The sequence below is a fragment of the Chiroxiphia lanceolata genome, chromosome 9 (genome assembly GCF_009829145.1).
Source record: "Chiroxiphia lanceolata isolate bChiLan1 chromosome 9, bChiLan1.pri, whole genome shotgun sequence".
NCBI lineage: Eukaryota > Metazoa > Chordata > Aves > Passeriformes > Pipridae > Chiroxiphia > Chiroxiphia lanceolata.
In genome coordinates this window covers 13,060,287-13,083,919 of record NC_045645.1, presented here as the reverse complement: position 1 = coordinate 13,083,919, position 23,633 = coordinate 13,060,287, and the positions used below count along the sequence as shown (strand labels likewise).

At 47.0% G+C, this 23,633-nt stretch overlaps 1 protein-coding gene and 2 long non-coding RNA genes across 5 annotated transcripts in view; 2 read left to right on the top strand and 1 right to left on the bottom strand.

Moving 5' to 3' along the window:
- PDE4B (phosphodiesterase 4B) overlaps positions 1 to 23,633 on the bottom strand; it is a 198,522-nt gene that overhangs the window by 61,485 nt on the left and 113,404 nt on the right. The window lies entirely within an intron of this gene.
- Positions 4,001 to 21,123, top strand: LOC116791349. Its single transcript, XR_004358702.1, has 3 exons — positions 4,001 to 4,017; positions 9,680 to 9,684; positions 21,041 to 21,123. It is a non-coding gene; the product is annotated as an uncharacterized LOC116791349 (long non-coding RNA).
- LOC116791348 lies at positions 13,806 to 19,326 on the top strand. The gene is made up of 3 exons (XR_004358701.1): positions 13,806 to 13,968; positions 17,145 to 17,247; positions 19,085 to 19,326. It is a non-coding gene; the product is annotated as an uncharacterized LOC116791348 (long non-coding RNA).

The following is a 23,633-nucleotide window of genomic DNA, read 5'->3' as shown; positions in this document are numbered from 1 at the left end:
TGAGCTTCCAACCAAACCATTCCAGAATTCCATTATTCTAAACAACATCACCAATCTCTGGAGCTCTCCGTACTCCACCCTCATGGATGTTTGCACAAGTCAGGGGGTTCCATCTGCCAAATCTCACTCCAAGCCTTACAAGCATAACAGGCACTAAAGATGCTACAACATGACACCCCCCCCCTCCAGCCCAGCCCTGTCCCCATCCACTCTGGGACAAACTTTTGAAATCTTGCAAAGTTGGCAAGAACTTGGCAGTTATGTGAGATGGATGCCCAAGTCTCTTCCCAGCCACAGCTCACGTTTTAGCCATTCAAGGTATTAGTTCAGTGAATTTTAAACAGCTGGGATTAAAAATAAATTAAAAATAAAAACTCCAAACCTCCCGTCACCGTTTCCATTATACACCCACTTTCTTAAGGTTTCGTAACTTGGCTGCTGTAATCTGTGGCTGAAATCACCCTGGACACTTTAACAAGTGACACCCCTCGTAAACCCTGAAAATAAGCAGGTTGGCCTCCTTTGCTTGGGCATTTGGACCTAATATAAATACCAGATGTGTGACCATGCCCCAGTGAAGCCAAATGAAATAAGGCTGCATTCAGGATGAATTTTCTTGCCTTTGGAACTTTGAGGCTTCACCTCACTTACAGTGAGAGCTCAGTTCTCGCTTCTCAGTGCCACATACCACTCCCCATTCCTAATGTTCTCCCAATTTATTGCTCCTGCTGGGCCCTGGCTATGATACCAAGCTGTGGTCCCTGCCATGAATTTCTCCATCCCTCCCCACTGCTGCCTCCTCCAGTGCTTTAATCCAGAAGATCTCCTCAGCACAGTGGCAGGGAAGGCCCTGGCTCTCCCTCTGCTCTGCAGCTCTGCTTTAACTGCTGCAGGAGGAGCAGATAAAGTATTAGCTTAAAAAAATTATTAGTATTAAAAAATAACAACTGGCGACAGCAATGACAGACCAGCTCTGCTGGAGGTTACTCTGCTCCTTGTGGTTGCAGACAGATGGTGACTACTTTGGTCTCATGCTATTTGGTCCCACATGTGGTTCCTCCAGAATTAAGAAATGCATGAGAACAAGCATTTAAGTAATGCAATTAAAAAATGCATGAGCACGCCTGCAAGGATTTTTAGGTCCTTTGGAAATGCAAAGGTAGGACACCAGTGTAACACAGTACACACTGAAGAGATTCCTACATCCACCACCCCTCACTGGAGTGTTTACTTACCCAGCTGCTGAAGTGCATCTTGAAACTGGTAATGGCTCAATTAATGTTCTTTGCTTTTACTCTTTGTTATCTGCCCTTTTACCAAAGGCAGGCTAAGTACACTTTATTTGTACCCACAGAATACTCAACAGAAGAAACTCAGCCCTGTAACTATGGTATCTACAAACAACAGCCAGATAATAATTATTCCATACCTATTCAGAAAATTAACTCTGATTACTCAAAAGATTGTTGCAAAACCATCAGTTGGGAACATTCAGTTTACTGACACAAATGGAAATTCAGATCTGAACTAAATGTGAGAATTTAGCCAAGCAGAGCTTCTACTGAATGTTTGATACCTGCTGCTCACTGGTGGGCATCAGCAACTGGTTTGGGAGAAAAAGTCCACACTTTAGAGGTTTAAAAAGTGTGTAAGAGGTGAAGACAGGAGGCAGGAGCAAGGCTGATGAGGGATCTTTGGAAAGACAACTACTCTGCAGCAAAGTAAGTTTAGGAAGAGGGGAGCACGGCCTCTGTGCCTTGAGATAGGTGGAAGATACTCAAAACCTCTTCTCTTTCCCTCCATTAACATAAAAACAAGCTCTTTGCTAGTCTAGGCCTATCCTGAGTCACACTTGCAGAAAGTCCCACCTAAGTCATGGGGATTTTCAATATCTTTGGAGGGCATGAACACTTTAGTAGCTGGAGGCATAGGAAGGACCCTGTTGCTCTGTGACCTGGGTCAAAGGCACAGCTCCATCTCCTTTTTCCTTCTGCATTTTTAAATAAACCAGGATGTTAATGAGTTGAAGAGGAAAGGAGGTGACAGCAGGTGGCAGGAGTTAGCTGCAGCTGGCTCCGACAGGCAGCGAGGGGACACTGGCCTTGGACCTGGGGAAAGCTGTGACTGAGACACAGTGACAAACAGTGAACACGGTAATGAACGGTAATGAACAGACACACAATGGCGAGCCAGGAGAAATCACTGCAAAACACAGCGAGGTTTTCCTGAGTCACTCTGCAAAACAAAGGAAATTAATAAAAGCAACCCCCAACTGTCCAAATTCTGCAGTTTTACTGTAACAGTTACAATGTCATAGAATCATGGAATATCCTGAGCTTGAAGGAACCCACGGGGATCATCCAGTCCAACTCCTGGCCCTGCACAGGACACCCCAACAATCCCAGCCTGTCCCTGAGAGTGGTGTCCAAACACTCCTTGAGCTCTGTCAGCCTTGGTGCCACAACCACTGCCCTGGGGAGCCTGTTCAGTGCCCAACCACCCTCTGGGGGAAGAACCTTTTCCTAAGATCCAGCCTAACCCTCTCTTGACTCAACTTCAGGCCATTCCCTCTGGTCCTGTCATTGGTCACTAGAGAGAATAAATCAGTGCTGCCCCTTTACTTCCCCTTGACAGGAACCTGCAGCTCCTCATGAAGTCTCCCCTCACTCTCCTCCAGGATGAACAAGCCAAGTGCCCTCAGCTGTTCCTCTCATGGCTTCCCCTCCAGACCCTTCACCAGCATCGGGAACATACTGTCTTTGGATTACCATTGCCCACGAGTAGTCTTGGAATGTGGCAAAATTTGGCAAAAAGACTGCAAAATAGGATTGTGCTGTGATTTGGATGTAATTCAGAGTCATTTGAATAATCATTGCAAGTCAAATGGTTTCCACGAGAGCTGTGCAGCCCCACAGTTTGCTCTGTAGTATGAAACACAAACACATTTCAGCCCATCAGACAAGGCAGGCTTGTGGTTTTCTTGTTTATGTTGGGAATTGACACTTTTCCTGCAGATGACAGCGCTGACTCTCCAAGAGGGCTCACCATCTGCTTTGCCTTCCCAGACTCATTCCTGAGGACATTACTCCCAATCTTCTAACTACAGTACCACCCTTACGATGGTCTCAAATATGTTTCCAAAATACAGAGGTTTGGACAGACTCTGATAATTATAAAGATCCTCTCACAATCATTGGAGCCTTGTATGTCACCAAGACATCCACCAGGATTCTTATCACCATTAGCAATGAAAAATGCTGTTCCTTACACCTCGGACTTATGCAGGCATGACTGCTTGGCCCTGCTATGTAATGCTGTGCCCCTGTTCCCCATTATGAGAACAGCTTGCTGCTTTTTCTAAATAATCTTCCACGTGGAAAGGCCTTGAAACCATCGGCACTTAATAAAGTAGGGTTGGACACATCATTGGCATGCCAGAGCCTGGCACAGGTAAAAGGGCTCCCCAGGTAGCAGTGACCTGCTTCCCCTCCTGAGCTTCTCACAGCGAGGGGAAAACCTTGTTGCTCTCAAAAGCCACTCTAAAGTGTTCAAATCCCTCTGCTAGGTTTGTCCATCATGTTGTTCCTAACTTTTTTATCCAGGTGAGACCCAACCTGCAGTGCTGCCTCCAGCTCTGAGGAACAACACCAGAAAGATGTGGAGCTGCTGGAGCAAGTCCAGAGGAAGCCACAGAGATGCTCCAAGGGCTGGAGCCCCTCTATTCTGGGGACAGGTTGGGAGAGCTGGGGGTGTTCACCTGGAGAGGAGAAGGCTCCAGGGAGACCTTAGACCCTCTTCCAGTGCCTAAAGGGACTCCAAGAGAGCTGGAGAGGGACTTTATACAAGGGCCTGGAGGGACAGGACAAGGGGGAATGGCTTCCCACTGACAGAGGACAGGGTTAAGTGGGATATTGGGAAGGAATCCTTCCCTGTGAGGGTGGTGAGGCCCTGGCACAGGTTGCCCAGAGAAGCTGTGTCTGCCCCATCCCTGGAGTGTCCAAGGCCAGGTTGGACAGGGTTTGGAGCAACTTGCCCATAGCAGGGGGTGGAATGAGTTGATCTTTAAGGGCCCTTCCAACCCAAACCACTCTGGGATTCTGTGATCTCCAGAGCATGAACCCCTGAGCCGCCCAATGTAGAGCCACCAGCCCCCTGCAGCCCCTCCCCAACACTGTATCACAGCTTCCTGGCACAGAACACAGCAGAGCTTCTGAAGTGTTTGTAACATAAACTGTCATCTGCTGCTAAACATGTAATTAAGCCTCTGCATGTATCAAAAAGCAAAACTATATGTTTACTTGACTTTGTAATCTCCAAATATAAAAGTTCAAGGCCAGGTTGGACAGGGCTTGGAGCAATCCAGTTAGTGGAAGTGTCCCTGCCCATGGCAGGGGGGTGGAACGAGGTGGTTTTTAAGGTCTCTTCCAAATCAAACCATTCTGTGATTCTATGGTCCACTTTTTCTAGCAGCTCCCCTGTTCAGTGCATATAAAGGAGGCAGAATAATCATGGCCACAATCATTACCTTGCCCTTGGCTTTGAATGCCAGTTTGACTGATTTCAACGCTCAGAGCCCAAAACAGACCTGAGAGCTGCTGGTGCTCCCTTCGCAACCCCAGATCCATCCTCAGCATAGCTCAAAGACAACAATGAGTATCCAGAGCCAGAGCCCTCCCAGCTCTCTAGCAGAACTCATCAGCAGCACCCTGGGGAGGCTCACGGTTTGCACAGCAGCAAATGTCAAGGACAGCATCCAGCACTGTGCTGTGCCAGCTGCACCTCGTGCCATGTCGGAACAGCCTCCGGGAGATGGTTGGAAAAGTGCAGAGGGAGGTAAAAATTAGTTGGGATTTTCTTTTAGCATGAAAGGTTCCAACAAATTTAATCCTTTTCATGTTTACTACAGATAAGTAGCTTGACGTTATCCTGCAACAAGCTAACATTGTGGGGTTGTTTAAGTCCCCCAGAGAAGAATTCCTGAATTCTATAAACCAGTTGTTAATTTTCCAAATGTACATCCTGGGCTAGTTTGTCCTCTTCCTATGGTTCACTGCCATTAATCTCTGGAAAATGCAAGGCATAGTCAAACACAGCAGACACCCCACTCTATTTTTTCTTCCAGAGCTTGGGAACACAGATGGGTGTGCGAGTGATCACTCCCAGAACAGAGAGCAATGCCACTTCCTAAGGGCTTTTTCCTTCTGAAAAGATTCCAGCTAACAATTGCTGGAGTAGCTGCTTTCCTTCCTACCACTGCTGCCCCAGCCAAGGTATTAACAAGCTATTACTGGCACAGGTTACCCAGAGAAGCTATGGCTGCCCCATCCCTGGAAGTGTCCAAGGCCAGGTTGGACAGGGCTTGGAGCAACCTGGAATAGTGGAAGGTGTTCCTGCCCATGGCAGCGGGTGGAATGAGTTGAACTTTAAGGTCCCTTCCAATCCAGCCCATTCCAGGATTCCATGATAACCCTCCCTGTGAAGCACTTACGCAGCTCTTCTCCTCACCTTCCAGGTGTTCCTGCCCAGCATCCTCTACCTGCCCACAGCTCACCAGGACCAAACGTCTGGCACATGGGTTGTGGTTCTGCTGTGCTGAAGGGCCCGGCTGGGTCTTGCCAAGGGGAAAACTACCACTTTTTCCCTGCTGAGAAGGTGCTGGCCAGTCACATGCTTGTGGCCAGTGGTAGAGGTGGCACAGGGACAGCACGGTGCTCCAGACAGTCACTGGATTTTGGCATCACCTGCTCTGTGAAACACAGAGCTTTACATTCAAGTTTACATGCAGATGTTTACATTTAAGTTATGGGACAGTGTTTATTCCAGTCTGGCCCAGCTGTTCTGCTCTGTTCAGCATCAGTTCAGCTTTTACAGCTCCATCCAAGCCCCATAACATTCTACAGACTCTCTTTTCCAATGCACAGCACATGGATGTTGCCTCCCATGGAGGAGGCTGCCCTCAGCAGCCTGGCTCAAGTGATGGAGACCCCAATGCAGGGTTGCAGGTGATCCCAGTGCCTCTGGTGGGGGCCCAGGACACCCTACAGCACTTGTGCCTACAGACAAGCCCTGCTCCCTGCCCCAAATCATCTTGGGGTGGGCAATTCCACCCAGCAAGTGGGGACACAGGGTCCAGCCTTGCCCATTCTCCACCAGGATATTACTGGTAACAAAAGGGGAATTACAGTCCTACATTGCATCTTTTATCAATGTGTCTTCAAGTATCTCATATACCTTTTAAGTGTAATTTGCACTTAACTCTCTTCCCAAAGCACACAGTGCCCTGATGGCAAAGGCAGACCATCAGCACGGCTCTCAAGGGTGTGGTCCAGCAAATGACCTCTGCTTCCAGCACGCAGGAAAGCATTTCCGTATCTGTATGGAACCAGAGCATCAGAAACCTGTCAGCCAGAGTCATGCTTTACTTCAGCCTGCCCTTAAAGAGAGGATCTCCTAGCATGATGCCAAGAGGCACTTTTGCCTTTTCAAACAGGCTGGGAAGCTCAGAGTGAGTTGCTTTGCTCTGCCACAGCTCTGCCACAGCTCCATCCAGCACCAAACAGGCACCAGCTGCACATCACAGAGCTGTTCTCACCTGCTGTCACACAAGCTGGGGACAGGGATAAAGTGATAACCATTTTAACCACTTATACAGACCACAGAGTTTTCCATTTTACCTGAGCTGAACGGAGAGCACAGACAGCCTTTGAGTTGGAAGACTCACAGTTTTTCTGCACTAATGTTTTAAACTCCCCTCAGCCCATCCACAGCACCCAACGGTGGGCATGTGGAAAGCTGCTGTGCTCAGAAATGCACCCAGTCTTCCCACTTGAATAATTATTTGACCTGGTTTTTGGATTTATATCCATAATTGAGATCTGTGTGGCCTGTCAGCAAAAAGACAGTGAAATGTCCTAAGATGATACTGAGATCATTAAATCCTTTGGAGACTCAGGCCTCCTAAAATAATTAATCCAGCTGAGTACATTTCAGCAAAATTTTACTTGCTTCACATCTTTCAAATGTCTGCACTCTCCATCTTTTATATCCATAGGAAAGGACACTGCAATAGCAAATGTCAGAGCACACTGATGTGATTCCAAGGGCAATCTTTTTTATAGCTCTTATTGATCATTTGAGGCCCAGCAAAAGCTCAATGCAAAAGTTGCCTCATCCAAATCATGAGCATCTGCCAACTGATACTATTTGAGGGAAAAATATCAAGGATGGAAAAACCTGGCCCTTTGACAGAAAGTCCTGTGTTTGCTCTGTCTGAGAGGTTTGGCACATGGACCAGAAAGGGGATCAGGAACCTGCTGCTCCCCCTGTGGAGGGGTGATGCCCTGCCCACATGTGAGCCAAAAGCAAAGGCCAGAGGAGAAGAAGGGATCTTCAAGCTGGCGTAAGAACAAATGGGCATAAAATGGACATAAATAAACTGAGGCTGGATATCAGAGAAAAATTTTTTGCCTCGAGAGCAGACAGATCACTAAACAGCTTTCCTGTGGGAGTGCTGGGGGGTAAACACTGACTTGATGTTATTGCTGGTGGAACTAATGGAGTAATTCACTAAACATTTCTCTTGGGGAGACCTTAGAGCCCCTTCCAGTGGTCTAGTAGAAGGTTTCCCTGCCCATGGCAGGGGGCAGAACTGGATGACTTTAAGGTCCCTTCCAACCCAAACCAGTCCGGGGTTCTGTGGTCTAAATAAAATCCAAGGAAGGGATTGGTTTTTAAAATCGTGTTGCACCACCCCAGTAGAGAACCCTCCGGCCTGGCCTCTGCCCCCACTGCCATTCCCATAACGTTGATGACCCTGTGGCTCAGCTGAGGCACAGGCAGAGGCAGTGAATACAAAGCCTGCCATCCCTGGGCATGCACTACACAGCGTTTCCATAAATTTGCATTTTTACCAATGACAGTGAGCTGGAAGGGACCCCTGTGCACCTCAGCAGGGACCGGCAGGGACACGCTCTGCCTGCCCACACTCCCTCCCTTCCTCCTCTGGCTGTTTGACAACAGGGGGAAGAAGAGGGTGAAGTTAAGCCACAGATTTATATTTTCTGCCATTAAGTCACATGCTCTGCAATAAGCTTTAATCATTCAGGACAGCAAACTGGATTTAGCAGAAGGGAAACCTTCCACAACATGAAGAGAAGATAGAGATGGTGGGCAGCAAGAATAAAACCTTCTAAAGTGGTGACTACAAGCCTAAAAAGCCAGGCAGGGCAAAAGTCCTGCAGCATCTCACGTAGCTTATGCCAAATGGTGAGGTCATGCAGCAGACACAAGGCTTCAGCTTTTCCAGGTGTGGTGGAGTCCTTGCAGGACTGCCAGCTACTGAGCACAGGATACTTCAGGAAGGAGGGAAACACTATCACTCAGCACATATGATATCCATTATCTGTTTTTATTTCCCCTGAACTTTTCCAGCATCCTTCCAGCTTGCTTCTCCATCCAAAACAAGTCTTCCAAACCCTGGTGTGTCCACACAGGTCATCCCTTGTTGGGAGCCTGGATCAACACCATCCCAGTTTTTCCACTCTCACCAACACAGTGCAGGAATCTCTGCTCCATCCCTGGTTCCCAACGTGCAGCTGAAACACCCAGTTTGCCACTTCCTCTACACACAGTTTCACAACCAGCATGTGACTCCTCTAGAGCGTGTTTGTGCTTGTAACAGTCTGTGTCTTCTCATTGCTAAATTATCTCCCCGCTCAAGCCCTACCTCAGGTGATCATCGCACTGTGAAGCCCTTTGGAAAGGCTCCTGCACCTCAACCAGCTGCTCTGTGCTATGCTTCTAAAAGTCTCTTGGGAATGAATGATTTCTCTGATGTGAAAGCAGATAGTGCACTGTTGGCACCCAAAATATCATTTAATAACTGTTATGTTCCCTAAATCTGCAAATCTTCTCAAGACCTGCTTCAGGGCTCATTTTGATTAAGGATCCCTTAGAAACTGTCTCATGTTGAAAATCACTTGCTGGAAACACTGGAGTCACTACAAACCATAAAGCTGCACTGTTCAAAAGAAATAGAGACATGGGGGCACTGAGCAAACTTCAGCTCAAAACTATCAATATCTGAAATGCAGCTATAAGTCAACAAGTCCAGGAGCATCAAACAACGCAGCCACAGTGACTGGGAGATTTGGAAGAAATACGAGCAGAGCACTTGCCACAATTGATTACCATTTAATAACAGAGAAGGTGAAGTTTTCAGTGTGAATAAGCACAAATGTGTAGGCCTGGCACAAAATCATTACATCTGATAGTAAAGATTTGCGTCATCACAGTAAAAGCTCCATTCTTGAGCTAATAGAATTGAGACATCCTGGGTATTTCAGGGTATTGATAAAGGTTTGGCCTGAGCTAACAAAGTATGAGTGGGCAGAGGTGATCAATGGGCAAAATGGATCCATTTAAAAATATTGACTCATTGTGTGAAAACATTCACTGTGGCAAAACCTGGGAAGAGTATACAGTGATGGGTTACTCCAAGGGGAAGGAAGAAATGTTTGATTTCATGGATGAAACAGGGGAGAGAAAACACCTGAAACTAGAGAGGAGTTGCTGAAAACAACTGAAATTAGTGAGGAGCTGCTGAAAGTACCTGGAACTAGTGAGGAGCTGCTGAGAACACCTGAAGCCAGTAAGGAGCTGCTGAAAGAGATGGTGCCAGGCTCTGTTCAGTGGTGCCCAATGACAGGACAAGAAGCAATGGCCATAAACTAAAACACAAGCAGTATCACCTCAACAGAAGTAAGAACTTCTTTCCATAAAGGGTGGCAGAGCACAGGAACAGCTGCCCAGGTAGGGCGTGGAGCCTCCCTCTCTGGAGACATTCCAATCCCACCTGGACATGTTCCTGTGTCACCTTTTCCAGGTGACTCTGCCTGGGCAGGGAGGCTGGATCGGATGATCTCCAGAGGTCCCTTCCAACCCTAATGATTCTATGTTTCTGTGAAAACACCCACAACTATTGAGGAGCTGCTGAAAGCCCTGATGAGGGGCTGGATGGGGGGACACTGGGGTGGCAGGAGGGGCAGGCAGGGCAGGCAGGGCTGCAGCACCCCAGGCCCCAGCGATGCCAGGGCTCTGAACAAACACCCTGTGCACACCAACACCTCCTGCGGGGCTGAGCCCAGCAGTGTGTGCTCGATACAGCTTTTCAGGTCAATAACTCTACAAGCTGCAGAAGGAAGCCTTTTTCCTGCAACTCAGCACCCAACAAGGTGTTAACCCTTTGTCTGCTTGCAGCAAAGCTTCCCATGCTAAATCGCTGCCAACCATATCATTTCGGTTGGAAAGATGAATTTAAATTAGCCTGTTCGAGCTGAGATTAAATCCCAGCAGGAACCTAGAAGGAGACTTAGGTCCAGTGCACCCCCTCCCACCCCATCTCAGGCCTCTTGTCTTCTCTAGCCCAAGCCAAGATGTGGCTCTTGAAACTTTTCCCCATCTAGGCTTTTACTGAACTCCAGCAGAAATCCGTCTCCTTCCGTCCTTCACGGAAGAGCTCAGGCCAGCCCTGAGTTTTCGGGTTAGGAAAATCTTTCTGCAAATGTGTTGATGTGCTTGGAACTGGATGATGGCCAAGAAACCAATCAGTCCCAGAGCGAGGTCCTGTGTGCCACCCGTCTGCCAGCCTCCGGCAGCGTCTGGGAACGATCAAGATCACAGAGCCAGAGTGGGAGGCAAACAACGGGTATTCTCTGGATATGGCTCAGCCAGGATAAAATGTGACACCCTATAATAGTGCCCTGGCGTCACCCAGCACAACATCTGACCGAGGGGACATCAAATGCCACACAGATATCAAGGGCCTGATGGCCAGTCATGTGAAGAGCAAACAAGATAGCAGGGTGGCAGGGGAGGCAACAGGGAACAAAACCCTAGTGTCAAGCCCTTCTGTGCTGAGCACTCAGCCCTAAATGGTTGGTGATTTTTGCTTTCTGCCAAGGTTCTGCTTTAATTGGGCAAGACTGTGCAGCATGTTCAGTGACACGGAGCAGAGGAGAAAACAGCCTGTGCCAGGCTGTGAGGCCGTGCAGGAGTCACCCTGCTGAGGTGCAAAGAGTTATTATGGGTCAGAACATCTTATCCACGACGGCTTTTTACTTTACTGTTTTAAGAAATGTTCTGTGATTTAAGCTAAAAACATCAACGTTTCTATGCGAGCTGTTAACTCGCCACACACAAATCCCAAATTCTGCCTAAACTTATACTTGTGGGTTCCACTTGTCTCAGTGAGCAAAGCTAGAATGAACTCCCAGCCCTTTTCATTGCCTTGGGTGAGGTGGAAGCAAAAAGTCAGTGACCACCGAGACAGCCTGAGAACTGAGAACACAACTATGGACACGTTGGTGAGCCTCATCCCCCCATGACTCTCCCACACTCTGGCCCAGTGGTGGCTTCACTGCACAGTGCTCTGACCTGCACAGTGAGGGCAGCTCTTTGAGGGTTGATGGAGTAAAATTCTCCCTGGGAGCAGGGGCTGAAACCTCCTGGGTGCCAAGACATCAAGAGTTGGCCTAACTTCTAAATTACAGAGGCCACCCATACAGCTTCTCCAGCAAATCTGTAGTGTAGAAGATGCAAGCACAACCAAGTTCCTTATTGACTTGAGTGTAATAGATCGGTTAACACACCCCAGCACTTCATCAGAGAAGCAGCATCCTGCAGTGCTCCTTCCCTAACTCCTGCACCAGCTCCATAATCATCTGAATAGCGTCTCTGGTACTTGAACCTCTTGCCAGCACAAAGCTGGTTCAATAGTGCCATTCAAGCCCAGAGTAGCTGCACTGGCTGCACTCTGTCTCCAGAAGAGTAGGAGATTCTTGCTGCAGTCTAAGAAAGAAAAATCACTTAGCACAAATAAGGTCTTTTAAAACCACTGATTAAATAGATATTCACAAGACAGAGCACAATGGCTTTGATGGAGCCATTGCAACCTATTACATAAATCCTCATTCATGCCCAGGAGAGCTTTTCCTTTTCTTTTTTTAATATCAGAAGAGAAAATGAAGCCACGGAAAAGATATTAAATTACATAAAAATGTGCGACTGGAAGTTCACAACTTAAACTCAGAGAAGCAAAGACATACAGAATTTGGTGTGGAAATCTTGGCTGCTGTGCAGTCCCCAACTGTGAGCTTGCAGGAGCTGTGCCATGGCCTTGGCTCCCTGGCACGGGAGCTTGCTACCTTGGACTCAGCTCTGCAGCACCAGTCCTGACAAATTACACCTCTTCTGAGGAGGAGGATGGAATTGCAGAGTTATTGATGGATGAATGGGAGTGCTGACAAGGACAGGAAAGTGTTATGTGAGGGGGCTGGTCGATACTCACAAACTCCATCCCGTATTCTATAAAGGGCCATGGAGATGCTCCGAGGGCTGGAGCTCCTCTGCTCTGGAGACAGGCTGGGAGAGCTGGGGGTGTTCACCTGGAGAAGAGAAGGCTTCAGGGACAACTTAGAGCCCCTTCCAGTGCCTAAAAAGGCTCCAGGAGAGCTGGAGAGGGACTTTGGACAAGGGCCTGGAGGAACAGGACAAGGGAGATTGGCTTCCCATTGCCAGGGGGCAGGGTTAGATGGGATATTGGGAAGGAATTCTCATCTGTAAGGGTGGAGATGCCCTGGCACAGATTGCCCAGAGAAGCTGTGGCTGCCCCATCCCTGGAAGTGTCCAAGACCAGGTTGGATGGGGCTTGGAGCAACTTGGTCTAGTGGAAGGGTCCCTGCTCGTGGCACGGTGATGGGACAAGATGGTCTTTTAAGGTCCCTTCCAACCCAAAACCATTCCACAACTCTATGAAACGTTCCCCCTCTGCCTGTGCATCCCTGCAGCCCCAGCACCTTCCAGCCTGCATTAGGAATGTTCTGACATACATTAGCTGCACACTATTCATCCTTCCACACACTGTTGTACTGACAGGTGGAAGGTGATATCTTCGCTAGGGCTTTCACAGTTTTCTGCATTTCCTCATGAAAACAGTCTTTTTCCTAGAATCTAGTTCCTAATACTTTTCATATGAAATAAATGTATAATATTGCATGAGTTATTAGATTTACTGGAGCTAAAAGTGGGCTGGGAGAGCAGCTGTGAGTGTAGAGTTTAATAGAATAGTTCTTAAAACACTGTATAATTTTAATGTAGTAAAGCAAAAGAGGGTCAGCTTGTTCTTCCAGATTCCACTCCAAACAATTTACTATCTTTATGGATGAAAAAATGTAGGGAGCCTTTTGTGATGTGAGTGAAACTAGGACATTCAATATAGACCCACTTCAAACCTTCACTCACAGATGTCTATTCCTTCAGCCAATATTTATTCTCTTCCCAGAAAGTCCTTTTATGCACTTTACATGGTGAGCTACAGCATCTCCTTCACTGCTGTTTTCCCCAGTAAATCTCTGTTCTCATAAGTGTCTCTAACTGCAAACAGATGGAATCAAGCTGCTCTCCCCAGTTATGGTCTTGTATAACACTGGGAGCTCGATGGCCCTATCAAGGTGATCACAGGGGACTGGACAACTTGGCCCAACACCAAGACTGGTGTGGACAGTGCACAAAACCAGCACCTTCCCTTCTGCTCTTCATCCTCAGAAAGGGTTAACAGGAAACATTTGTTTAGGACACCAGGAAGCTCTTGGCCCCAAAACAGGACTCAGATCACAACTAAGACACTTATCAAACCTCTCCTGGTGCTCTGCCTTTCCCTGCTCCGCTTTGCCAGGCACAACTCAGCTGGCAAACCCAGGAATTTAGTTCCCTGGCGTCACCCTCCGTGTGAATTCATTCCTTCTCCTTGTGATGTCACCCAGCTCCAACGCCCCCGGGGCTCTCGCCAGAGTCGGGAACAGCTGACGTGTGCGGGAATTCTCCTTTTAGCAGACACAAAGATGATTTATAAGAAATCCCTGCCTGCACTTCCTCCAGCTGCTTCAGTATCTTTCCCTGGGTGTTTTTACGGTAAAGTTTTTCCAGGGCTCAGCCCTCCCGTGGATGGGCCCTCTCCCCCTCCCTGCTCTCACCCAGCACAATGTTCATCCGAGGCCAAGCAAGGCAGGTTTTCCAGGGATTTATGGAGCTGAGCTGGCCCCACTGCAGGGACATAGGTGGGCAGGGGACACTGAGCCATTGATCCCAAGGCCAGACTCTGCATGCTGCATAAGGGGCTTGTGGATGGAACGGTTCCCGAAAGAACAAGAGCCAGGATCAGGGATTCTGAGACCATCAGGACTGGGAGAGCTCATTCCTTATTCACCCTATAGATACTGCTGCAATCCAGACCTTCAGCTTACACCTTACTGTGGCACCACACTGAAGGCTTTGATCCAGAAATCTGCTGCATTAACTTTCCAGAGAAGGGAATGGAGCTGGGGAAGGGTCTGGAGCACCAGGAGTGGCTGAGGGAGCTGGGGAGGCTCAGCCTGGAGGAAAGGAGGCTCAGGGGGGACCTTCTCACTCTCTGCAACTCCTTGACAGGAGGGTAGAGCCAGGTGGCGGTCGGGCTCTGCTCCCAGGGAACAAGGGACAGGACAAGAGGAAACAGCCTTATGTCATGCCAGGGGAGGTTCAGGTTGGACATCAGGAGGAATTTCTTCAGAGAAAGGGTGGTCAGGCATTGGAAGAGGTTGCCCAGGGAGGTGGTGGAGTCCCCATCCCTGGAGGGATTTAAAAGCCATGTGGATGTGGCACTTGAGAACATAGGGCAGTGGAGGCCTTGGCAGTGCTGGGGAGTGGCTGGACTTGATGGTCTCACAGGGCTTTTCCAATCTTAATGATTTCGTGATTCTTCTTGATCTTGGGAAAAAAAAATGTTGTCTAATTTCTAATATCCAATAGGAGCTTGAATGATGTACCTAAGAAACAGACCTGTTTCACCACCACCTTTGTATTTTAATTAATCTCTCCTTTCAAACTTACTGCTAAATCATCTTTAAATGTCTATTCCTAAAGGAGAGCTAAAAACTGAACAGAAATTTCATATAATTAAAATTAAAACAAAATTATATAAGATCAGTGTAAATACAATAGACTTACATAAGATAACTGGACAGTAAAGTGTGGTTTAGAATTTTTTAAGAGCCTTGCTAGCTCACCTTCTGTATAACTTTTGAAATGTTCAGGCTATGATGAGTTTATGGTACAGTTCTAAGGAAAAGATTATAAATAGAAGGGCATGGCTTTTTTCTCTTTTAAATAGTGATTAAATCTAAGACATATTTATCTAACCCCTCAGAAAACCAAGAGTGTGGAGCCTCTGATTAGCAGAGTGCTGCACCATTGCTCCTTCCTCCAATCTCAGGAGAATTTTGGGGCCAAATTCTCCAGCCTCATTGACTAGGTGCCCTGTTTGCACCCAGCTGCCTCTGCCTCCCCTCAGCATCTGTGCAAGACATAACAGGTTTATTTCTTTAGTTTTCTTTTTAATCTACAGCCTTTGAATCACTGCAAAATATATTCTGTACTAAAGACACTAATCTACAGGGAAACTACTTCCTGCTCCACCTTGTATGCAGTCAGATTACGCCAAAACACCCCAGACCTGCTCCCTGTGGATGACAAAACTGCCAATAAAATTTTAGTTGGGAAGGTCCCTGTCTACACCTCAAAATGTACTTCTTGGATATGCTGTGGCTCAGCTCACAGGGGGATTTCAGGTGGGGCAGCATGAAAGCATCTCCTGTTCCCAGAGGTACCAACAGGAACATGGGCTGCTTTGAAGTCTAGTGTGAGGCTTTTTTTTTCACTTTTCAGCTCTAGGCAAAGACAAAAAAATCCATCTCAGTGCTATGGCAGCTTTGCATGGACAAGGCTGTCTCTCAGCTACCAATTAACAAGTGCACCTCAACATTTCAGGCGGGCAGAGACAGTGGGGGGAATATGACCAGGCTGGATGGGGCTTAGAGCAACCTGGTCTAGTGGAAGGTGACCCTGACCACGGCAGGGGGTTGGAATGACATGAGCTTGAAGTCCCTCCCAACCCACACCAGTCTGTGATTCTGAGATAGACTGTGCAGGGATCAAGACCTTTTGCCTTTGTGTACCCAATGTATGACAATGTCAAAACAAATTCCCTGGTGTTCCAAAGACACACAGAAAGCACAAGGATTGAGTCTTAGAAACGTGGCAGGGAATCAAACCATTACCCAAGTGAATTCGGATGCCTTGTTCTCCTTTCACCTGAAGTCATCACTAACAAGCTCTGGCTGATGTGACCAGAAACAAGCCAGGTACTACAAGGAAATAAGTCCTGCTCCAGGATATGGCACATGGCTTGCTCATTCAGAAAGTGAAGAAAGCTGTTCTCTCCAGGTTTGTAAAAAATTCCAGATATCACTGAATCACAGAATCCCAGAATGATCTGGGTTGGAAGGGACCTTAAAGCCCATCTTGATCCAGCTGTTCTCCCACCCAAGAAACAATCTGTGAAACTCCTACATGGAATTCCCCTCCTGCCAGTTTCCAAGACCAGATGATTTTACCCCAAACACTTGTTTATAAATGTACAAACCAGTAAATGATGCACTAAACAGTTTCACAAAGAAAAGTGAACTTAGTGCAACAACAGTAGAAAACTGTATCACTGATAAGTCAAATAAAACAAACATAAACAAGGTGAGATATAATCTCTCAGTTCTTCTCTCATTAAGTCATTCTGAGGACTTAATTTTAAAATACAAAAGTGTTCTGAGAATATATTGTAATTACAAACCAATAAGAGAAATCATCCAGGAGGAATAATTACATAATTTCTACATGAACTCACTGCTTAGAAGACTTCACAGCTTAGAGAGGCCGTAATAAATAGCTCCTCATATCATTGCTGCTGCTGCAGCTGATGACTCACCACTGTTACTGGGATCATATCCCAGAATAGTCATGCTCCTCTGTGTACTGCATGCAAAATTAGCCATCAGGGGCTTACTATTAAACAAAACAGATTTGGGGGGTCAGGGTTTATGTGGTCATATCATAAAAACAAAAGCTGCTCAGTGTTTTACTGGAATGCAATGAATGTGACACACCCAACCTGAAGGCCTCTGATCCCCATCCCACAGAATCAGAATTAGAATCAGCATATTCCAAACCTGGGGTTTTTCAGTTAACAATTCCCTATCACACACTTCTGGTCCTGACAGCACAGAACAGTCCTCCTGCAGACAGCAGCTAAAATCACTGAGAGAGAGAAATACAGCTGGAATCACAGAAACATAAGGGAACAAGTCCAGGGATCAGATACAGGTAACCAAAAAGAAAGAGATTGTTTAGGCTAGGAGAGCTGAGGGTGTTCACCTGGAGAAGAGAAGGCTCCAGGGACAACTTAGAGCCCCTTCCACTGCCTGAAGAGGCTCCAGAAGAGGTGGACAAGGACTTTGGACAAGAGCCTGGATAGAACACAGGGAATGGCTTCCCACTGCCAGAGGTCAGTGTTAGGTGGGATACTGGAAAAGAATTCTTCCCTGTGAAGGTAGAGAGGCCCTGGCACAGATTGCCCAGAGAAGCTGTGGCTGCCCCATCCCTGGAAGTGTCCAAGGTCAGGTTGGATGGGGCTTCGAGCAACCTGGTCTAGTGTAAGGTGTCCCTGCCCATGGCAGGGAGTGGAATGGGGTGGGCTTTAAAGTCCTTTTCAAGCCAAATCAGTCTGTGATTCTATGAGTTAATTAAAATATACATCCCTTACCAGCTGGAGCAGAATGGTGCATAAGTTTGATAGAATTTAATCCAAAAAGCACAAAAAAGTAGTATGAAACAATAGAAATGCCCTGCTATTACTCCATTAGCTTCCAAGAAACACCAACAGTTTCCTCCAAAAAATAGTGAATCACTATAGGTGTTGTCTGTGCTTATGTGTCACACCAAAGTGGTGTTTGCCATTTTCAGTGAATACCCAAAATCTTTGGAATTGTAGGGCAGAGCCCCACGTAAGACATGGAGGTGACTGACAGAATGACAAGACTAAGAAAGGACTTTCCCCATCTGACTTCACAACCTCATTTCCAAAAGTGTTCTGTTCTTTCATCTTCTGGTATTTATGCACATCTCAAAGTACATCTGCAGCCTTTACCTTCACAACATTTTCACTGAAAGAATATTAACAACATCAAAAGTTTACTTTTTGGCTGAATAAAAACCGTCTCCTTATGCATTATCATAGAATCCCAGAATGGTTTGGGTTGGAAGAGACCTTTAAAAGTCATCCAGTCCCACCTCCTGCCATGGACAGGGACACCTTCCACTATCCCAGGTTGTTCCAAGCCCCGTCCAACCTGGCCTTGGACACTTCCAGGGATGGGGCAGACACAGCTTCTCTGGGTAACCTGTGCCAGGGCCTCACCACCCTCACAGGGGAGAATTCCTTCCCAATGTCCCATGTAACCCTGTGCTCTGGCAGTGGGAAAACATTCCCTGTGTCCTGCCTTTCCAGGCCCTTGCCCAAAGTCCCTCTCCAACTCTCTTGGAGCCCCTTTAGGCACTGGAAGGGGGTCTAAGGTCTCCCTGGAGCCTTCTCTTCTTCAGGCTGAACATCCCCAGCTCTCCCAGCCTGTCTCCAGAGCAGAGAGGCTCCAGCCCTCAGAGCATCTCCATGATCTCCTCTGGACTCGCTCCAGAAGCTCCATGTCCTTCTACTGTTGTTCTCCAGGGCTGGAGGCAGCTCTGCAGGTGGGGTCTCACCTGAGTGGGGCAGTGGAACAGAATTCCCCCCATGCCTGCCACCCATGCTGGGGGTCAGCCCAGGGCACAAGGTGTTTCTGGGTGCCAGTAGACAGGGCCAGGGCATGTTGAGCTCATGAGCAATTCCCTCCCCAGTCAGGATGTGTCCCGGGGCTCCCCTCTGACTCCCCCAAGGCTCTGCCTGCTCCATGTCCAGCACTTCCACACTCATCTCACAGCACAATCTCCTTCCCAAAAACTCACAGGTAAAGCCATGTGCTCGAGTCCCTGGAGCTGGGCTGGAAATCACAATCACTGAATATACATGTATGGAATTTCAGACTTGGTTCCAGGTTCTCTGAGGCCAAGAACTGGTGGAATCTGTGGGCAGTTAACAGGGAGCACTGTGTCCATCCTGCTCCTGCAGGTCCCCCCCAGCCCTCTCCACTGTGTCAAGCTGAATCTGCCTTGTCTGCTGCTTCAGACCCTGAACTCCTGAAAACTGCTGTGACTTCCTTGGAAATACGTCAGTGCTGCCCTAGATACCGAGGCTGCTCCACCAAACAGTCCTTTCCACACTGCACAGTGACTACCAGACTATTTCTCCTGTTATTCTCAGCATCTCTGGGTTCATCCTCATTCCCCCTTTCCTGCCAGCCCACCCAGAGCACCTCCACGCTCTGTCTGCCCTTCCCAGCTCCCTCTCCTTCTCTGAGAATAACATGCAGGAAACCAAGGATTTATTTGTCATTTTTCCAGCCTTTAGACATCAAGAGTTGTGCTCATCTCTCTGCAGATATTAATTCCTCCAGGCTAAGTAATAATAGGCTCCCTGGAGCAGCCTGTCCTTGTCGGATTCTACGGATGCTTCTGGACCGCCCACTCTCCTCCTCAGCTCCCAGCCAGTTTGTGGCCACATTAGAGTTCCCCCATCATGAGAGTCAACTGGAATACTCCAAGTTGTATTTCTCCTAAAAGCCAAATATATACTGTCTATCAAATCCAGTTCCTCTCCTAATTCTCTGACTCCTATAAACAAACCCACCAATCACATCTGCTGTGTTTTGCTCATGCTGGTGCTTTTGAGAGTGGGCCAAACCTCTGAAATCCAAATGCTCCCGAGCCAGGAGAGAGAACATGGAATCTGCTGCTTTAAATGGGACAAATCTGCTTTTAATTGGCTGCTGTCCATGACAGATTTTAATCCTGTGGAGGCAATAGTCCACACTACTATCTGAGCATTTTTACCAGCACATATCGATTGGCTTTTTCCAGTCCTCTGCTTTGTCTATATTCCTACCTCAAAACCGCATTACTTAAACCATCAAACGATACATTAATTCCAGGAGTTTTTATTATTGAGCTACTATGCTTTATCTATGGTTTCAAAAAACATTTTCTAAAGAAATCAAGCCTTTTGGATCAATTCACACTTATTCCACCAACAGCCCTACACCTATTGCTTTCATCTAAGAAAACATATGGACAAATGTGAGGTTGGAATATCCTTGAGCCTTCAGGGATTAGGGAACACCTGAGTATCACTTTTTCACAGCAAACATGGGGGCACAGCATGGGGCATTAAACAGAGCCCCCCCAACCCCTGTTGGAGATGCTGTGAGTGGTCCAGCAGCTCCCTGGAAAGCTAAGTGAGAGGTGGAAGGGAATCATCTCAATACCAAAGTCCACATCTGATGCTTGCATTACAAACACAAGTTTCATGCTCATGTTTAATCCAGGCAAACACATAAATAGACAGAGAAAGGAAATATAGGGAGTCTTCAATTATAAAAGAGAAATTGTGGGAGTTTTTATAAAGTTTCAGAATTATGTTAAACATTACAGAATTAGCCAAGTTAAATTTTGTTGTTGTAAATACTTGCATTAATTGCTAAAGTTTATTTGGGGTTAACACAGAGGTATAAACACCTTGGAGGGAGACACACAGCAAAAATTCGTTAAAATTTCCCATTGAAAAACCAGGGACCAGATTTGGCTGCAGCTGGGCCAAGCTCACCTTGCTCAGGATGGAATCTGTTCTTGCAAAAACTACTGAGCTGATTTCAAGAATAAAACTGTGGAAAAGCTGTTGTGCCCACAGTAACACCTGCTCTGTCTCTGGCTGCAGGGGGCTGTGTTTGATTTTCACTTTTGTTTTCTGTTTCAGGCTCTTGCTTTAAAGGTTTCATTTTAAACTTGGCAGGAGTGCCTAGGCAGTGTTAGTCAGGGATCAGCCTTTTCCCGAGACAAACACTCACAATTGACTCACTGATGGTCTTTTGAAAGCAAATCCAAGCACATGGGGCACTAACTGGAGCCTTTTTAGTGCTGGGCTGTTCCCAGTCCCAGAGGAATCCAACAAGGAGCCCCAGGGGAAAGCCAGGAGCAACCTGGTCTAGTGGAAGGTGTTCCTGCCCATGGAAGAGGGGGGAATGAGATGGCCTTTGAGGTCATTCACAACCCAAACCATTCCAGGATTCCATGATTCCCCTTGAATGCTTTCAGAGGGGAAGGCAGTGGTGTCCATCCTAAGGAGGGGGAATCCACTGGGTACTCCCCTGGCTTGCAGAGGTCTCCTGATGCTGTTCCCTGCACTCCGACCTCTGAGCACAGTTCTGTGTCTCTGCTTTTTGTACTTCCCCCATCACCAATGTGTAGAAGCTTGAGAGTTTAGTTTTTAATAGTGCTACAGAGAGTTAAGATTATTTTATTTTTTCCTACATAAATCCTCCCCTTCCCTGCCATGCCCTGAGACCTCACCCTGGCCATCACCACATTTCCACCCCGATTCCTGTTTCTCCCAGTGTCTGCCCCTCCTGTGCTCCACGGGGGCTGAGGAGATGCTGTCCTGTGCTCTCACAGCCAGATTTAACATCTGGAACAAGAAGGGCTGGATGAACTGGGACAATCCCTGTAAACCAAAGGTGCTGTGGCATGAGGACATGTGGCTTCCCAGCACACAGCAGGAATTCGTCGGCTCAGTGTCATGAGTTGATTTCCTACTGTTTTCAGCTTTAACAGTTGGACTGATACAATTAACACGTTTTCGTATGCTTTCCTTAAAAAAAAAAAAAGCTAAAAAAAGATAAACTGCTATTAAAGCTCGCAGGCATTTTATGTCCTAGAATTTATACTGAGAGCTACATAAAAAAAGCAACAAAACCATACAAGTAATCGGGGGGGGGGGGGGAACAGACCCTGTAAAATGATTGATAAATCCCTTTATAAGCCAAACAACAATCGTGTTACTTTGCAATTTGATTTTGAAACTTCCAGAATTTAGCGAAGAGCTTCAGCTCTTTAATACATTTGCCAGCTGCAGGTTTTAATCTCACTATTTGTTAATTGTAACGAAGGAAAATAATTATTCCCCGAGTCCTGAGGAGGTGCTGGCACTGGAAGTGGCGGGGTTGGAGCGGTGCCAGGGTGGGGATGGATGGCTGTGCCGGAGCTGTCGCCCTGTGCCGGGTGCTGCTCTCATTTCACTGCTCCATTGACGTCACTGTGAGCTTTCAAACCAGCCCCGCACGTCTGGTGAACTCCACAGAACTGGGAGAATGAAAAACCCGCAGCTCATTCACCAGAATGAAAATGAGGGTTGGTTTTTTTTTCTCTCTCTCATAAAACCTTTGCTGTTTTATTCCTTTTTTCGTGCCCTTTATCGAGTTTGTGTTTAAATCAATAAACTGTGATTATAATATGTATCAGGGATCAGCCCTGCCCATGGCAGGGGGGGGAATGAGGAGATCTTTAAGGTCCTTTCCAACCCAAACCAGTCTGTGATTCTATGATCTGTGATAAATTGAAAAAAGACAATAAAAATACTGAGGAAGGACACTCTTTTTGCTTCCAAAGGTAACAGAATGGCTCGTTTTGCTCTAATTCAGACAGTTTAGGGCTTAATTTTCCAATCTTTATAAAAACCCCCATGTTATCAACATTGTCATATTCCGTGGAATGGGATGTTCTGTGTTACAAGCTGGACTTAGTGATCCTGTGGGTCACTTCCAACTCAGGATATTCTGTGATTTCATGACTCTATGATTCTATTATTCCGTGATTCTGTGATTCTATTATACCATGGCTCTATGACTGTGATTCTGTTATTCCATGATTCTATGATTCCACAATTCTGTGATTCTATTATTCCATGATTCTATGATGGAAGGCTTCAGAATCTTTCTTTTTTACGTGGCTGTCCTGAAAATGAGCAGCAAAGATGCTCCCTGAGCAGTGTCTGGTTTGAGACAGCTCTGCTCTGGTGGCAGCCAAGCACTGACATCCATCTGCCATAATCCAGAGCTCCCAGGACAGAGCCACTGGGAACAGGAGGTGGATAATGGTTATAGATTTGTTTCTGCAGTTTGTGGAGAAAGATTTTTAATCTTTGAAAAGTCCTTCTGAGGAGTCTTGTCTACATAAGGAGTAAACACCACGGCTGCTGGTGACAATCCTGTGTCACCCAGGGCTGAGCAGGATGTCAGCAAGGACAGGGAAACCTACAGGAAAAGCCTTTGTTTAGTTCTCAGGGTTAAATTCCAGCTGAGCTTTGGACCTGGGGAGCAGAGGACAGTGCTCAACATTCATCTGTCCTCCTCTGTGTTGGGAAGGGAGCTCCAACACAAGGTGCACCTGGGTTTATTCTGTGCAGAAGCAACTTGGGCAGAGTAACTCAATGGGAATGTTGCATGGCCCCTGTAATAGCTCTTTCATTGTTCTCATCAGCAAAGGGGATAAATTGTGGGGGACTGGCTCAGGGGAATGGGGAGCTGTTCTCAGGATGGCAGAACTGTAAATCACAAGCTGTGGAGGCTGTAAAAAAAAAAAAATCACTCAACTTTTGGAATTCTTTGTCTGTAACAAATTCCAGGTCACTAGGAACCCGAAATTTCACTTATTAAATTTCACTTATTTCTTCTGTAGAGAAGAAACCCCTTTTCCACTGTGTTGTTCCCTGTACCAGCTGACTGTCTGAG